This window comes from Arachis ipaensis, chromosome B08 (assembly GCF_000816755.2).
Source record: "Arachis ipaensis cultivar K30076 chromosome B08, Araip1.1, whole genome shotgun sequence".
Classification (NCBI taxonomy): domain Eukaryota; kingdom Viridiplantae; phylum Streptophyta; class Magnoliopsida; order Fabales; family Fabaceae; genus Arachis; species Arachis ipaensis.
The window spans coordinates 103,847,582-103,853,804 of NC_029792.2; positions in this window are offsets into that span (position 1 = coordinate 103,847,582).

Sequence of the window (6,223 nt, forward strand, 5' to 3'; positions counted from 1 at the left end):
CTTGCCTTTTGGATTAAAGGGTTACTGGCTTTTTCTGCTTGCTTTTTCTTTTTCTTTCTTTTTCTTTTATTTTTCGCCATTTTTTTTGCAAGCTTTGTATTCACTACTTTTTCTTGCTTCAAGAATCAATTTTATGATTTTTCAGATTATCAATAACATTTCTCCTTTTTCATCATTCTTTCAAGAAATTCATGTACTTCTTGTTCTTTTGCATTTAGAACAATTTTTTATTTAAGAAAGGTGATAGATTCATAGGACATTCATAACTTTAAGGCATAGACATTAGACACTAATGATCATGTAATAAAGACACAAACATAAATAAACATAAAGCATAGAGAACGAAAAAAATAAATAGACAAGGAGATTAAGGAACGGGTCCACCTTAGTGAGGGTGGCGTCTTCTTCCTCTTGAAGAACCAATGTTGCTCTTGAGCTCCTCTATGTCTCTTCCTTGCCTTTGTTGCTCCTCCCTCATAGCTCTTTGATCTTCTCTAATCTCATGGAGAATGATGGAGTGCTCTTGGTGCTCCACCCTTAGTTGTCCCATGTTGGAACTTAATTCGCCTAGGGAGGTGTTAATTTGCTCCCAATAGTTTTGTGGAGGAAAGTACATCCCTTGAGGCATCTCAGGGATTTCATGATGAGGAATTTCCTCATGCTCTTGTTGAGGTCCATGAGTGGGCTCTCTTGTTTGCTCCATCCTCTTTTTAGTGATGGGCTTGTCCTTTTCAATGAGGATGTCTCCCTCTATGACAATCTCAGCCAAATTACAGAGGTGACAAATGAGGTGAGGAAAGGTTAACCTTGCCAAAGTGGAGGACTTGTCAGCCACCTTGTAGAGTTCTTGAGGTATAATCTCATGAACTTCCACTTCCTCCCCAATCATGATACTATGGATCATGATGGCCCGATCCACAGTTACTTCGGATCGGTTGCTAGTAGGAATGATAGAGCGTTGGATGAACTCCAACCATCCTCTAGCCACAGGCTTAAGGTCCGGTCTTCTCAATTGAACCGGGTTGCCTCTTGAGTCTCTTTTCCATTGAGCTCCTTCCACATATATGTCCATGAGGACTTGATCCAACCTTTGATCAAAGTTGACCCTTTTAGTGTAGGGGCGTGCGTTTTCTTGCATCATTGACAAGTTGAACGCCAACCTTACATTTTCTGGACTGAAATCTAAGTATTTTTCCCGAACCATTGTAAGCCAATTCTTTGGATTCGGGTTCATACTTTGATCATGGTTCTTAGTGATCCATGCGTTTGCATAAAACTCTTGAATCATTAAGATTTCGACTTGTTGACTAGGATTGGAGAGAACTTCCCATCCTCTTTTTCTAATCTCATGTCGGATCTCCAGATACTCACTCCTTTTGAGCTTGAAAGGGACCTTAGGGATCACCTTCTTCTTGGCCACAACTTCATAGAAGTGGTCTTGATGGACCTTTGAGATGAATCTTTCCATCTCCCATGACTCGGAGGTGGAAGCTTTTGCCTTTCCTTTCCTCTTTCTAGAGGTTTCTCTGGCCTTAGGTGCCATAAATGGTTATGGAAAAACAAAAAGTAATGCTTTTAACACACCAAACTTAAAGTGTTTGCTCGTCCTTGAGCAAAGAAGAAAAATATGAAGGAGAAGAAGAAGAAAATGGAGGAGATGGAGGGTGAGGGTGAGTTCGGCCAAGGGGGTATAAGGTGTTTGTGATGTGTGAAATTGAAGGAGTGATGAGGGGTATATATAGGAGTGGGGGGAGGGTCAGGTTCGTGTATTTGGGGTTGGGTTTGAGGGGAAAAGAGTTTTGAATTTGAAGGTAGGTGGTGTTTTGGGGAAAAGTGAATGAGGTGATTGGTGAAGGGTATTTGGGAAGAGATATGGAGGTGATTGGTGAAGGGTATTTGGGGAAGAGTGTTATGAAAAAGGTGTGAAGTAGAGAGAGTGAGTTGAGGTTGGTGGGATCCTGTGGGGTCTACAGATCCTGAGGGGTTAAGGACTTATCATCCCTGCTCCATTTAGGCGTGCAAAATGCTCTTAGAGTGTAATTCTGGCGTTAAACGCCAGGTTACTGCTTGTTTCTGGCATTTAACGCCAGCTTTTCTCCCTTTCTTGGCGTTTAACGCCAACTTGGTGCCCTGTTCTGGCGTTAAACGCCAGTCTGGTGCCTGTTTCTGGTGTTAAACGCTAGTCTGGTGCCCATTTCTGGCATTAAATGCCTAGAATGGTGCCTGACTGGGCGTTTAATGCCCATTCTGCTACTTTTACTGGCGTTTAAATGCTAGTAAGCTCTTCCTCCAGGGTGAGCTGTTTTTAATGCTGTTTTTCATTCTTCAGTTGTTTTTGTGACTTCACATGATCATCAACCTAAACAAAACATAAAATAACACTGGAAAATAAATAGATATAATTAAATAACATTGGATTGCCTCCCAATAAGCGCTTCTTTAATGTCAATAGCTTGATAGTGAGCTCTCATGGAGCCTCACAGATAATCAGAGTAGGGTTGGGGCCTTTCAACACCAAAATTAGAGTTTGGTTGTGGCCTCCCAACACTAAACTTAGAGTTTGAATGTGGGGGTTTTGTTTGACTCTGTATTGAGAGAAACTTTTCATGCTTCCTCTCTATTGTTACAGAAGGAGAACCTTGAGTTTTGAATACAAGGTAGTCCTCATTCAACTTAAGGACCAACTCTCCTCTGTCAACATCAATCACAGCTTTTGCTGTGGCTAGGAAGGGTCTGCCAAGGATGATGGATTTATCCTCATCCTTCCCAGTGTCTAGGATTATGAAATCAGCAGGGATGTAAAGGCCTTCAACCTTTACTAGTACGTCCTCTACTAGTCCATAAGCCTGTTTCATTGATTTTTCTGCCATCTCTAGTGAGATTCTTGCAGCTTGTACCTCAAAGATTCCTAGTTTCTCCATTACAGAGAGTGGCATGAGGTTTATCCCTGACCCCAGGTCACACAGAGCCTTCTCAAAGGTCATGGTGCCTATGGTACAAGGTATGAAGAATTTTCCGGGATCCGGTTTCTTCTAAGGTAATGTCTGCCTCATTAATGCATTCAGTTCATTGGTGAACAAGGGGGGGTTCATCCTCCCAAGTCTTATCACCAAATAACTTGGCATTCAGCTTCATGATTGTTCCTAGATACTTAGCAACTTGCTCTTCAGTGATGTCTTCATCCTCTTCAGAGGAAGAATATTCATCAGAGCTCATAAATGGCAGAAGAAAGTTTAATGGAATCTCTATGGTCTCTGTATGAGCCTCAGATTCTTTTGGTTCCTCAAAGAAAAACTCCTTTCTGTCCAGAGGACGTCCCATGAGGCCTTTCTCACTAGGACTCACGTCCTCCTCACTCTCTCCAGGTTCGACCATGTTGGTCATGGTTATGGCCTTGCACTCTCTCTTGGGATTTTCTTCTGTATTGCTTGGGAGAGTGCTAGGAAGAGTTTCAGTAATCTTCTTACTCAGCTGACCCACCTGTGCCTCCAAATTTCTAATGGAGGACCTTGTTTCATTCATGAAATTTAGTGTGGTCTTGGATAGATCAGAGACTATGGTTACCAGGCCAGAATGGCTCTGTTCAGAATTCTCTGTCTGTTGCTGAGAAGATGATGGAAAAGGCTTGCTATTGCTAAACCTATTTCTTCCACCATTATTATTGAAGCCTTGTTGAGGCTTCTGTTGGTCCTTCCATAAGAAATTTGGATGATTTCTCCATGAAATATTATAGGTGTTTCCATAGGGTTCTCCCATGTAATTCACCTCTTCCATTGCAGGGTTCTCAGGATCATAAGCTTCTTCTTCAGAAGATGCTTCTTTAGTACTGTTGGATGCAGCTTGCAATCCATTCAGACTCTGAGAAATCATATTGACTTGCTGAGTCAATATTTTGTTCTGAGCCAATATAGCATTCAGAGTATCAATTTCAAAAACTCCCTTCTTCTGAGGCGTCCCATTGTTCACAAGATTCCTCTCAGAGGTGTACATGAACTGGTTATTTACAACTATTTCAATGAGTTCCTAAGCTTCTGCAGGAGTTTTCAGATGAAGAGATCCTTCTGCAGAATGGTCCAATGACATTTTTGACAACTCAGACAGACCATCATAGAATATACATATGATGCTCCATTCTAGAAGCATGTCAGTAGGACACCTTTTGATCAATTGCTTATATCTTTCCCAAGCTTTATAGAGGAACTCACCTTCCTTTTGTTTGAAGGTTTGGATTTCCACTCTAAGCTTGCTCATCTTTTGAGGTGGAAAGAATTTGACCAGGAAAGCACTGACCAGCTTTTCCCAAGAGTTCAGGCTTTCCTTAGGTTGTGAATCCAACCATGTTCTAGCTCTGTCTCTTATAGCAAAAGGGAAAAGCATAAGCCTGTAGACCTTGGGATCAACTCCATTAGTCTTGACAGTGTCACAGATTTGCAAGAATTCAGCTAAGAACTAATGAAGATCTTCCAATGGAAGTCCATGAAACTTGCAATTCTATTGCATTAGAGAAACTAATTGATGCTTAAGCTCAAAGTTGTTTGCTCCAATGGTAGGAATTGAGATGCTTCTTCCATAGAAGTTAGAAGAGGGTGTAATAACATCACCAAGCATCTTTCTTGCATCTCCACCATTGTTATTGGGTTTGGCCATGTCTCCTTCTTTTTTGAAAATTTCTGTCAGGTCCTCTCTAGAGGGTTGTGCTTTAGCTTCTCTTAGTTTCCTCTTAAGAGTCCTTTCAGGTCCAGGATCAGCTTCAATAAGAATGTCTTTATGCCTGTTCCTACTCATATGAAAAAGAAGAGAATAGAAAAGAAGAGGAATCCTCTATGTCACAGTATAGAGATTCCTTTATGTGAGTAGAAGAAGAGAAGAATAGAAGAAGGAGAAGAGAAAAATTTGAACACAGAGAAGAAGAGGGGGTTCAAATTTTGAGTGGAAGAGGAGTGTTAGTAGATAAATAAATAAATAGAGAGATGAGATAGGGAGATTGAATTCAAATTTAAATTAAAATAAAAGGAAAATATATTTTTTTTGTTTTTATTTTAATTATTGGTTAGTATTTGAAAATTGAAAAGAGAATTAAAATAAAATTTGTAAAAGATAAGAAATAGTAATTAATTTATTTAGTTTTCAAATTTTAGAGAAAAGATATGATTGAAATAGAAGACTTTTAAAATCAAACAAAAAGTTAAGTAGTTAATTGAAAAAATTTGAAAATCAAATTTGAAAAGATAGGAAGTTAGAAAAGATTTTGAAAATTGATTTTTGAAAAAGATATGATTGAAAATTATTTTGAAAAAGATTTGAAAAAGAAATTTAAAAAGATTTGATTTTTAAAATTAAAGTTAATTACCTGACTAACAAGAAACAAAAAGATATGATTCTAAAATTTAAAGATTGAACCTTTCTTACTAGGCAAGTAACAAACTTAAAATTTTTGAATCAATCACATTAATTGTTAGCATTAATTTCAAAAATATGAAATAAAAATAAGAAAAATATTTTGAAAATCAATTTTTAAAATTTCGAAAAAAAAAGAAAGAAAAATGAAAAAGATTTGATTTTTGAAAAGGTTTTGAAAAGATAGGATTTTTAAATTGAAAATTTGACTTGACTCATAAGAAACAACTAAGTTTTTTTAAAATTTTTGACTAACTCAACTCAAATATTCGAAATTTATGAGAACAATAAGGGAAATATATTTTTTTTTATTTTTGAATTTTCAATGAAGAAAGAGAAAAATAACAAAATGACTCAAAACAAGAAAATTATGAATCAAAACAAGAAAAATATGCAAGAACACTTTGAATGTAAAGATGAACACCAAGAACACTTTGAATGTCAAGATGAACATTGATGAGCGGATAATTTATACGCTTTTTGGCATTATTTTTAGTATGTTTTCAGTAGAATCTAGTTACTTTTAGGGATGTTTTCATTAGTTTTTATGTTAAATTCACATTTCTGGACTTTACTATGAGTTTGTGTGTTTTTCTGTGATTTCAGGTATTTTCTGGCTGAAGTTGAGGGACTTGAGCAGAAATCAGATTCAGAGGTTGAAGAAGGACTGCTGATGCTGTTGGATTCTGACCTCCCTGCACTCAAAGTGGATTTTCTGGAGCTACAGAACTCGAAATGGCGCGCTTCCAATTGCGTTGGAAAGTAGACATCCAGGGCTTTTCAGAAATATATAATAGTTTATACTTTGGCCAAGAATAGATGACGA